Source organism: Mustelus asterias, chromosome 7, assembly GCF_964213995.1.
Source record: "Mustelus asterias chromosome 7, sMusAst1.hap1.1, whole genome shotgun sequence".
NCBI lineage: Eukaryota > Metazoa > Chordata > Chondrichthyes > Carcharhiniformes > Triakidae > Mustelus > Mustelus asterias.
In genome coordinates, this window is record NC_135807.1 from 3771706 (window position 1) to 3784685 (window position 12980).

Genomic DNA, 12980 nt, shown 5'->3' on the forward strand with positions numbered 1-12980 from the left:
AGGTCTATAAAATAATAAGGGGCATAAATCAGCTAGATAGTCAATATCTTTTCCCAAAGGTAGGGGAGTCTAAAACTAGAAGGCATAGGTTTAAGGTGAGAGGGGAGAGATACAAAAGTGTCCAGAGGGGCACTTTTTTCACACAGACGGTAGTGAGTGTCTGGAACAAGCTGCCAGAGGTAGTAGTAGAGACGGGTACAATTTTGTCTTTTAAAAAGCATTTAGACAGTTACATGGGTACGATTGATATAGAGGGATATGGGCCAAATGCGGGCAATTGGGACTGGCTTTGGGGTTTAAAAAAAAGGGCGGCATGGACAAGTTGGGCCGAAGGGTCTGTTTCCATGCTGTAAACCTCTATGACTCTACTCAATGAACGTTATGTCTGGTCTATATAGCGCGCAATTGGGGGCGATTCTTCCATCGCGACCCACAAATTTTCGGGTGGGTCGCATCAGGAGATGCGCGTGCCGGCCATTTCACAGGATTCGCGCATGTGTTCCCAACGCATGAGCGTCTCCCAGAGCCGGAGAACAGTCGCAGTCGGGACCGCGCTGGGAAACCGGCGGGAAGAGAGGTAAGTGATTTAAATCATTTTAAAATGTATTTTAAATCTATTTTAAATGTGATTATCTCATGATAGTATCTCCCACCCCACCACGAGTACTTCATTCCGGCGGGGTTTAGAATAGCTCCCCACATTCGGGGAGACCCTGCTGGAATGAAGGGGGGCAATTGGGGCACCCAGAGAGTCGGGCAGCAGGGATGTGATGCCCCCAGGGCATGGGCACCCTGACAGTGCCAGCTTGTGCCCCCAGCACTGCCCAAAGGGGAAAGTGCCCATGCCAAGGGGATGGGGCCTATTGTGGACAGGGCCTAGAGGGTGTTCGGTGGGAGTGAGGGGTCCCGCTGCCACTCGGCATGGGGATCAGTCTGAGCTGGAGGGAGGCCAGCAATCGAGGTGGGCTGGGGGGGGAAGGGTATGGTAATCTGCTGGGGGGGTGGCCTGCCTCCCGTTTCGGGGGGGGGTGGCTGGAGAGGCAGCACTGTGGGGGTCCCGGGCTGGCCAGCGATCGAGCTGGCCAGCAAACGGGGAGACTGACAGATTGGGGCCACTGCGCATGCGCAGAGTTCTAGAACTGTCAGACTCTGGTGTGAATAGGCCTCGCCCCCCATATTCACGATTGTGACCTCTGCATTGCACAGAGTGGAGAGGTTCAGATCTGAAGTTGCACTGAAAAAACAATCATGATCTAGAACAGTTTTCCCGCCAATTTAGCACTTTTGGGAGAATCGGCCCCCAATACTTTTCCCTGTATCCCAATACAAGTGACAATAATAAATCAAATCAAATCAAAATCAAACCATCAGCTAGTGGGAACACCATTTCTTTATCTACCTTCTCTAAACCTATCATAATTTTGTACACCACTATTAAATCCCTACTCAAGCTCATTTGCTTCAAGGAGAACAACCCCAGCTTCCTTGTAGTTAAAATCCCCCATCCTTTGAACCAGAATGGTAAATCTCAATGACCCACAGATCTCCCCAAAGGTGGGCACAGGAGGAATATAACACTTCCAGTACAAACCATGGAACACAAAAGGAAGTTCAATCACTTGTGAATTGAGAGCTGCAAGTTGTGTGTGTATATAAAATTGGAAAATATGAAAAACAAAGCCCCCCTTAGTTCTTGGTTCCCGTGCATAAGGAAGAAAATTGTTGCCTTAGAGGGGATAAGAGTGTGATCCTAAGAGTTTGCTGAAGAAGAATGTGTCTCTGCTTTCAGGAGTTTAGAAAAATTAGAGGTCATCTCACTTAGATCTCAAACAATAGACAAGATGGAGTACAGGAATGAGATAGAGAATCTGGTGAACTGGTGCGACAACAATAATATCTCCCTCAATGTCAACACAATGAAGGAGATAGTCATTGACTTCAGGAAGCTTAGTGGAGAACATGCCCCTGTCTACGTCAATGGGGAGACATAGAAATGGTCGTGGGCTTCAGGTTTTTAGGTGTCCAGATCACCAACAACCTGTCCTGGTCCCCCCATGCCGACACTATAGTTAAGAAAGCCCACCAATGCCTCTACTTTCTCAGAAACTAAGAAAATTTGGCATTTCAGTTACGATGCTCACCAACTTTTACAGATGCACCATAGAAAGCATTCTTTCTCGTTGTATCACAGGTTGGTATGGCTCCTGCTCTGCCCAAGACTGCAAGAAACTACAAAAGGTTGTGAATGTAGCCCAATCCATCACGCAAACTGGCCTCCCATCCACTGACTCTGTCTACGCTTTCCGCTGCCTCGAAAAAGCAGCCAGCATAATTAAGGACCCTATGCCCATCGGACATACTCTCTTCCACTTTCTTCCGTCAGGAAAAAGATGCAAAAGTCTGAGGTCACGTACCAACCGACTCAAGAACAGCTTCTTCCCTGCTGCCATCAGACACCAAGTTGATCTTTCTCTACACCCTAGCTATATTGTAACACTACATTCTGAACTCTCTCCTTTCCTTCTCTATGAACGGTATGCTTGTCTGTATCACCTGCAAGAAACAATACTTTTCACCGTATACTAATAGGTGACAATAATAAATCAAATCAAAATAGTCATAGAGGTTTATAGCATGGAAACAGGCCCTTCAGGCCCAACTTGTTCATGTCACTCAGTTTTTACGACAAAGCTATTGCCAATTGCCCGCGTTTGGCCCATATCCCTCTATACCCATCTTCCCATGTAACTGTCTAAATGCTTTTTAAAAGACAAAATTGTACCTGCCTCTACTACTACCGCTGGCAGCTTGTTCCAGACACTCACCACCCTCTGCATGAAAGAATTGCCCCTGGACCCTTTTGTATCTCTCCCCTCTCACCTTAAACCTCTGCCCTCTAGTTTTAGACTTCCCTACCTTGGGGAAAAGATGTTGAGTATCTACTTCATCCATGTCCTTATTATTTTATAGACCTCAAAGAGCTTAATGTTCTTTCAGAGTCTCTGGGTTCTCTCCATAATGCCATTTTTTAAGCACCAACATAACAACAGAAGTTATAGTTCAAGCAGAAAGCGTGAAAATCAGGGCACTTAGGGATGAAGTAAAACATTGCTTTGTCAATGCCTCGTGTTTGAAATACAAAACACTTTTGTGTATTTGGGGATTGTTATTAGCAAAACTCGTATGCAATGAAGAAGATTTAATATGTGTAAAAATGTAATCAGCTTAAGCTAATGGAAATATAAAGGTTTGTTTTGCGTCTACATTGCTTTCTTTTTCTCCTTCATTCAGAAGTGCCGAACCAATCCCAAAATGGCTTGCAGTAAATCTGTAGTTCCCTATGGCTTCAAGACACTTGTTGAAACACTCGGCAAATCTATTCTGTTTGAACAACCTACAGATATACACCAGTTCGCCTCGATCTACTTCAAGGAATTACTGGAATTTAGAGCAGGTTTGTGTTCAGTTTATCTCCATGTAATATGATCGGTATTTCAAAAATTCTTCTTTTGTATCCAAATAATTAAGTGTAGTTTTATTAAGAGTCAAAAATATAAGCCATAATATGTTTCTTCTGTCATGCAGTTAACCCAACTCTAGATTTAAAAGAACTGGTGCATTTATACTATATAAACAAAGGTAAGAAAAATAAATGTTGTCTGTTTACTAAACTATCTTAGTTGAAAGACTAATATTTGCCAAGTTTTTTTTGAAAAACTGTATTCCTCATAACTTCACAAACTTGATTGTTTGAGTGATGGAAACCCTGATTAGCAGCCATCTCCAAACTGAAAGCCATACAACTTCCATTCTGTGTCAAGAACAACAATTTATATTTATATAGCCTTTAATGTAATAAAAGGTACCAAGGTGGTGTCACGGGGTGATATAAAATAGAATTTGGCACTGAGCAACATAAACTGATATGTTTATTAGGGCAGCTACCGAAAAGCTTGGTCAAAGAAATAGATTTAAAGAGTGACTTGAAGGAAAAAGGGGGTAAAAAGGCAGAGAAGTTTAGGGACAGGATTCTAGAGCTTAGGACCTTGGCAGCTGAAAGCCCAGCCACTAATAGTGGAATAATTAAAATCAGGGATACACAAGAGGTCAGAATTAGAGGAGTGCAGAGATCTCGGAGAGTGGAGGAGCTGGAGCAGATTACACAGATAGGGAGGGGTAAAGCCATGGAAGGACATTAAAACAAGGACGTAAATTTTAAAATCCGGATTTTGGTCAATGGAGCTTACAGGGATCAGTGACGGAGGAGTGATGGGTGAGCAGGACTTGGTGCAAGTAAGGACATGGGGGATGCTAACCTAAGGTTTATGGAAGACAGAATATAGGAAGCTGGTCAGGACTGTGTTGGAATATTGAGATTACATTTGACGCTGCAGTTGCAGACAGTTTGAGTCAGCCTCAGTCAGCTGCCAGGGAGAGGAATGGAGTCAGTCACAGAGGCAGTGGCAGCAGAGTTTGCAAAGGGGATTGAGGACTGTAGCTTTTGTCTTCCCAATGTTTAGTTGGAGAAAATTTCTGCTCATTCATCATTGGATGTTGGACAAGCAGTATAGCCATTTAATTTGATTTGTCACATATATAATAGTTTACAGTGAAAAGTATTGTTTCTTGCGTGCTATACAGATAACGCATACCATACATAGAGAAGGAGAGAGTGCAGAATGTAGTGTTACAGTCATAGCTAGGGTGTAGAGAAAGATCAGCTTAATGCAAGGTAAATGCAGTAAAAAGTCTGATGGCAGCCGGGAAGAAGGTTTGAGTCAGTTGATACATAACCTTAGACTTTTGTATCTTTTTCCCGACAGAAGAAGGTGGAAGAGAATACGTCCGGGGTCCGTGGGGTCCTTGATTATGCTGATTGTTTTTCTGAGGCAGTGGGAAGTATAGACAGAGCCAATGGATGGGAGGCTGGTTTGCCTGATAGACTGGGCTTCGTTCACGACCCTTTGTAGTTCCTTGCGGTCTTGAACAGAGCAGGAGCCATACCAATCTGTGATACAACCAGAACGAATGCTTTCTATGGTGCATCTGTAAAAGTTGGTGAGAGTCGTAGCGTACATAGAGTCATAGGGTGGTATTTTAACATTTTTTGTCTAAGTGCTGGGTGGACTTGAAACTGGGAGAATTTCAGATCCGTCTTTTGGGTGTGTTTTTAGGCCCCCCCCCATACACACTCTGCTTGCAAAATTCTGAGTGAGCCTGTTGCTTGCTACAGAAGCCTATGGGCAGGGCTAAATGCACCCAAAAGCCTGCAGAGGGAGGTAGTGCGCACGTGCTGGTCTCTGATGCTACACATGCGCATTAGCAGTAGCAGGGATCTGACAGACAAAGAGAGAGCTGTCAGGCCCCTTCTAGTGCAGGCAGCCTGAAGCAGCTCTCCTTCCCTGCAATCACAGGGGCCCGTGGCCCGAGATACAGCCCCCACCAACCCCCCCTCCCCTCCCCGCCGACCGCCCAGTCCAATCGTGGAACCCCTCCCTCCTTCAGCGATTGCAGCTCTGCTGCCCTCCCGCCAACGATCACTGCAGAGTGGCAGCGGGCCCCCCTCCCCCATTAACCTTTCCCCCACTGGCCGCACCCATCATTAGTCCCATCCCCTGCCACTGCCCAGTGGGCATTGCCCAGGTGCCAGACTGGCACTGCCTGTCTGGCCCTGCTCAAGGAGCACCCCCTCCCCTCCCCCCTTGCCCTCGGCCTCTCCAGAGGACCTCAATGGGCTCCGGTTGCATCAGCAAGGCCAAGTCGACTGCTCGCTGTTCATGGAGAGCATATCTATTCCTTGCTGGCCATAATCTTTCCCGGCGATGTCATAAAGGCAGGCGAGCACCGGGCTCGCTAATGACATTTAAATGCTTCTTTAAATAAACTCCAATAAATTAACCTGCCTCTCCCCATTTCCGACACTCGTAAAATGGTGGCGGTCGCAAAAACCAACGCCAAATGTGCGAATCGTTTTACGCCCCACTTTACTATCTGGACACCTAGATAACACCTATTGCCACAACAGGTCCACAGCAGACGCTGTCTCCCTGGCCCTGCACTCAACCCTGATACACCACAATAACAAAGACACCTATGTCAGACTCCTATTTATTGACTACAGCTTAGTCTTCAACACCATTATTCCTACGAAACTCATCTCCAAACTCCATGGCCTGGGACTTGGCTCCTCTCTCTGCGACTGGATCCTCAACTTCCTAACCCATAGACCACAATCAGTAAGGATAGGCAACAACACCTCCTCCACAATCATCCTCAACACCATTGCGCCGCAAGGCTGTGCTCTCAGCCCCCAATTATACTTATACACCTTTGATTGTGTGGCCAAATTCCCCTCCAACTCGATTTTCAAGTTTGCTAACGACATACCCATGGTGGGTCGGGTCTCAAACAATGATGGACAGAGTACAGGAATGAGAGAATATGGTGAACTGGTGCGGCAACAATAATCTCTCCCTCAATGTCAACAAAATGAAGGAGATTGTCATTGACTTCAGGAAGCGTAGTGGAGAACATTCCCCTGTCTACGACATTGGGGACGAAGTAGAAATGGTCGAGAGCTTCAAGTTTCTCAGTGTCCAGATCACCAACAACCTGTCCATGCTGACACTATAGTTAAGAAAGTCCACCAATGCCTCTACTTTCTCAGAAGACTAAGGAAATTTGGCATGTCAGCTACGACTCTCACCAACTTTTACAGATGCACCATAGAAAGCATTCTTTCTGATTGTATCACAGCTTGGTATGGCTCCTGCTCTGCCAAAAACTGCAAGAAACTACAAAGTGTCGTGAATGTAGCCTGATCCATTATGCAAACCAGCCCCCCATCCAATGACTCTGTCTACATTTCCCGCTGCCTCTGCAAACCAGCCAGCATAATCAAGGACCCCAAGCATCCCGGACATTCTCTCTTCCACCTTCTTACATCAGGAAAATGTTACAAAAGTCTGAGGTCACATACCAACCGATACAAAAACAACTTCTTCCCTGCTGCCATCAGACTTTTGAATGGACCTACCTTGGATTCAGTTGATCTTTCTCTACACCCTAGCTATGACTGTAACACTACATTCTGCACTCTCTTCTTTCCTTCTCTATGAACGGCATGCTTTGTCTGTACAGCGCACAAGAAACAATACTTTTTACTGTATACTAATGCACGTGACAATAATAAATCAAATCAAATCAAATGTGAAGGCATTAGAGAAACTGGTTCTCACTCTTCTGCAGAGTGCACCCTGCATCTAATGAGCTTCCTGTGCACAATAGTTTTGTTTTGTTCATCCTCTGCATTCGGAAGGGGCCCTGCTGCTCCGTGTTTGTGAGGGTTTTGTTCCTGCCTTTGGCAAGCCAGCTTCCTCTGTTGCTATTTTCTCCTCCTTCTCTCAGGCTTGTATGCTATTATACGGGCAGCAATGAATTCAGGCTCCACCTTCATCATGGCCTCCTCTCTACAGTATCAGGGTCAATGATGGAACAAATAACCTAAACATGGGGATTAAAGCAATTCCTCAGCGTAGTCTCCTAGGCCCAACCATCTTCAGCTGCTTCATCAATGTCCTTCCCTCTACCTTAAGGAGATATTTGCAGATGATTGCAATGTTCAGCACCATTCACAACCCCTGAGATACTGAACCAGGCTGTGCCCATGTGCACCAAAACATGAACAATATTCAGGCTTGGGCTTACAAGTGGAAAGTAACACCTGTGCCACACGATTGCCAGGCAATGACCATCTTCACCAAGAGAGAATCTAACCAACTTTCCTTGACATTCAATGGCATTACCATTGCTATATCCCATTGACCAGAAACTGAACTGGATCAGCTGTCTAAACACTGTGGCTGCAAGAACAAGCCTAAAGCTGGGAATTCTGGAGATTAAAACTTAATGTTTATTTATTAGTGTCACAAGTAGGCTTACAGTAACATTACAAAGAAGTTATTGTGAAAATCCCCTAGTCGTCACGCTGCAACGCCTGTTCAGGTACACTGAGGGAGAATTTAGCTTGGCCAATGGACCTAACCAACATGTCTTTCGGCTTGTGGGAGGAAACTGGAGCACCCGGAGGAAATCCACGCAAACACAGGGCGAACATGCAGACTCTGCACAGACAGTGACCCAAGCCAGGAATCGAACCTGGTTCCTGGCGCTGTGAGGCAGCAGAGCTGCTACCATGCCACCCAATACTCACCTCCTTCCTGCTCAAAGCCTGTCCACCATCTACCAGGCACAAGTCAAGAGTGTGATGGAACACAGATGCTTCTGATAAGGTCCCTCATAACAGATTAGTGGACAAAAAGGGAAAAAAAGGAAATGTGTTCATATTGCACCACTGGCTAAAAATAAATTGGTGTGGAGCCCTTCCAGGAGAAATGCAGCTGGCCTGCTGTCATTTAATAGTCATAGGGCCATTAACAGGTTAGAGGCAGCTTCTCCATCTTTCATTCAATTCCATGTTAAGTCTGAAAGTGATGTTTTTCAATTGCAACCGAAGATCTTCATGAAGGGAGAACTGGTTAAGGTTAATTGGGTAAATAGAACTAAAGCGTAGCTTAGCGAGGTAAGGCTTGAACTCAGGTCAGGGAACTAAAAAAGGTTTATTCACAGAATAACTATACACACTAAAGAACAAGGGAAAAGGTCTTAACTCCCCAGGCTCAAAACTTTGACTACTGGAACAAACCCAGGCAAGTTTAACTGAGTCCCCAACTCAGCTCCCGATTGGACCAGTGTGTTCCAGCAGAGAATCACCCCTTAACAGGGCTACAACACCACATCCGTCCCCCTTCAAGATTCAAACTGCATACATAACAACAGATAAGTAGCTATTTACAAAAATAACCCAACAGTTATTTAAAACAGAGATGAGGAGGAATTTCTTCAGCCAGAGAGTGGCGAATCTGTGGAACTCTTTGCCACAGAAGGTTGTGGAGGCCAGGTCATTGAGTGTCTTTAAGACAGAGATAAGTTCTTGATTAATAAGGGGATCAGGGGTTATGGGGATAAGAAAAATATCAGCCATGATTGAATGATGGAGCAGACTCGATGGGCCAAATGGCCTAATTCTGCTCCTATGTCTTATGGTCTTATAGTGGTAGGGCATCAAATACAGTCCAGTCTCTCCAGAGATTTCCAAACTTACTGGGAGTGAGTTGGGCAGGCCCTTCTTTTGTTGGAGCAATCTCCTCACGCTCACCATGGGATGGACTTTCCACCTATGACGAGCTGCTTGGACCAGCGCCCTCTTCACTTGCCAATGCTGCCAAAGTCATTTCACTCACTGGAGGATGCACTTCACCATTACCAGCGCAACAATACTTAACCCGAAGCAACACTCACTTGTCTCTGCCTTAAATGATCCACATGTTTCTGCACTCTGTTTCCCAAAATGTTAATGATGTATGACACTGACCCAGTCGTTTCCACACTCCCCCCAGGATCCACACTCTCCCAAAGCTCCTTACAAAAACATGGTCGCCCACCCTGAATCCTCTCTCCAGTTTGCTTGGATCCTCCCACTTTAAGACACTCGAACCGATCTGTTTTATCACGTTGCTGGTCACCTGCTCTAATATCTCTTTATGTGGCTCCGTGTCAAAATTTATCAGTTAACACTCCTGTGACGTGCCTTGGGAACATTTTATTACACTTTATGAAAAGTACTATACCAATGCAAGTTGTCGTTTACTAGAAAAGAACACCATATTTGCTATGTAAATGCTAAGCAGCATTTCCAATATTTGAACCCCAACCTCATTTCATAAACTTGGTTTTCCCTCAGCACATCAAGGTAGCCCTTCAAAGTAAAAATCCATTTGCCTGTCCACCCTTTACCTGGTGATCAAGGAATGTATGTGTCAAAGGTGGGATCACAGGAGTTACTCCAAACTTCTATATTGAAAATAAGTATATACAAATTGATTTCATGTTTACCTTTTAGACACAGTAAGAAGTCTCACAACACCGGCATCTCCACATCATGACTACCTTTTAGACAAGCAGGAATGACATAAATTCTACCATTAAAGCACAATAATAATATTTCAATGTTCCCTAGGAAATCATGTTGTAAAAATGTTCGCCATTCTTTCCTGTGAAACTATACTGGAGCACATATCCTGTAGATCCTGTATTGAATTATTGCACACATTATAATTGAATGGTCAGTTGTTAGTGTCTAATATTTAGTTTCCAATTCTTAATGTGTGCTTTAAATCACAACTTTTTTGATGTTTTAACATGCAGTGATAACTGCAGACCCAGAGGAGAGAAGAGAATCACTATCATATCCAGAAGAAGCAGCAGATCAAAATGAAACTGTATCACCCAACATGCTTGCACCCACTGATCAAAAAGCTTATTGTCTTAATAAAACCGCATTGGAAGATGTATCTGCTATACATGAGGATTTAACTCCCAGTCTATTAATGACTGAACCAAGTTTAGATAAATTGAATATGGTGTCTAATAAGGAGATTCCCGAAATGGTAGATGAGGAAGAACCTAATTTTGTATACATTTACACAAATATATGTTCTGTAAACCAAGATGAGTCTGGTTTTGCATACATTTATACAAATACTTCTTCAGTCACCCAAGACGATGCATCATCTAGCATTGAGCATGAACCAGCTCACCGCAAAGTCATAACAGGACCAATGATAAAGCAAGCACTTCCTGCCAACGGCAAGGATACACCTGAACCAGAATTCAACCATGTTTCAGCTTTGGCCCAAGTACAGAGATCTAAAGTCGATGAAAGCACAATTAGACATGCATCTGTTCACAAGACCCAGCCAGCATCTCGTAAATCAGAATCAGTCCCAGAGGCCGCCTCGACCCAGCGCACACTGTCATCCGGTACGGTAATGTACCAAAAATCTCCCTCTGTGGCTCACAAAACAGTTCCTGTTCACGCTGAGACATTCCCAACCCACACTGAGCCCACTTCAGCTCTCTGCTCTGACATGTCAGTGCTGGATAATTACAGACAACTTTTAATTGCTCTTGGAAGAGCTTCATATCCCATGAGAGCAGCGTCAGCTGACGAGGAATTCTGTCAGAATGACTCCCTCGTGTACATGGTCGACAGGACACCAGGTGACCATAAAAATCCTGAGAAATGTAATTCTTCCGAATGCTTCTCAGTCCTCAAAGCTAGAAAAACAAAGGAAACACTGGGAAGTTTTCTGTACACCAAGACAACGGACGTGACTGAGAAAGATGGAAAGAAAATGGAAAGCAAAAAAGAACCTGGTAAGACTTGACATTTGCTTGTATTGGTGAGGCTGTCTAATTACATTGATCATACTTCATTCCTCTTTTTTTACAAATTTTGCAAATCAGGTGATGAAGGAGCAGCGCTCCGAAAGCTCGTGCTACCAAATAAACCTGGACTTTAACCTGGTGCTGTGAGACTTCTCACTCTTTATCCTTGAAACCTTTCCTCCATGAAGTCTCTTGTTAATCCATTTCCTCTTAAGATGTGCCCTGCATAGTCTCTCTGACTTTTATTAATTACATTCAGCAGATTTCATTGTTGGTTCACTCTCCTCAGCACTTCAACATTTGTTTCTTCTCCTCTCCAGCTAATCCTTTCCTTTTTCCTCCAAGCCCACATTTCAAATCTATTTTGCAAGTTGGTCTCCTCTTTCTGTAAGATTCAAGTCACACATCCATACAAAACAACATCTCAAATCAACCTCTTCATCGGGTACGATGATGTACCAAAGATCTTCCTCTGTGGCTCACAAAACAGTTCCTGTTCACAGTAAGACATTCCCTACTCATACTGAGCCCACTTCAGCTCTCTGCTCTGACTTGGTTTGTTTATTCAACTTTCTGGTTAGCAACTGTCTCTTCTTACTCAATGCTGTCTTTCCAATTTCTATCCTTACCCTTATTTCCTAGTTGCACCTTCCATCTGCACATATTATTCTTCTTAAATACTTGAATTCTTGTGCCTGTTCTAGCTCTTTTCCTTCTACGAATATATGACAGTTCCTTGATGATTTTGAGATATGCATTACTTTGGTTTTGCTGATGTTCACTTTCATTCTAAAATCACATTTGTTGTTGCTGTGAAGTTTGAAAGTGATGTAGTTCGATCAGAGACTAGGAGGAAAATTCTCCCGTTCCGCCCGCCACAGGAATCAGAGCAGGCGAGGGGCAGACCATGGAAAGGTCTGTTAAGTTCGGGTGGGATTTTCCGATTTCAGGGCGCGTGCGGCTGGGAAGTCCCACCGATGCGTTTTAAATCATAAACAAAAGAAATTATGAGGGGAAAATTCACTATGGTGGATTGGGAAAGCATGTTAAAATGCATGACGATAGATAGGCAATGGCTAACCTTGAAAGAACCAATACATAGGGCGGGATTTTCCAGCTGTGCTTGCCCCAAACCCAGAAAATCCCACCCAAGGTCAATGGACCTTTGCATAGTCAACCCACCCCCCCACCCCCCGCCCCCGATTCCTGTGGCGGGCGGAACAGGAAAATTCACCCCATAGTTCAAAACAGATATACATTCAGATAGTCATTTGGTCGTACAGAACATGAAAAAGACGTATAGTCGAAGGTTTTTATCTTGCGCACAAGTATACCAATCTCTGGTGAAACAACAACTTTCTACTGTGTGAGCAATGAGTGTTGATTGGTTGGCGGAAAAGTTAAAAATGTGTTTTCTGCCCACCAGTTTTGCCTGGGCGAGAAGCTAAAAATTGCACAGGCACCAAAAAATCACTGTCTATTGCCTTGCTAATAGCCTTAATTAACCCTTTAATTGTCAGTGGCATCAGCTCAAACACATGATGTTGAAAGTGTCTGACATCATGTGACGCTTTTTTACATTCAGTCGGGTCAAGCATGTACTCGATTTATGACTGTAAAATTCTGACCCTTGACTTTTCCAGTGTGAATGTAATCTCAGCAGTGGAAAATTCTACACTTTGGAGCAATTG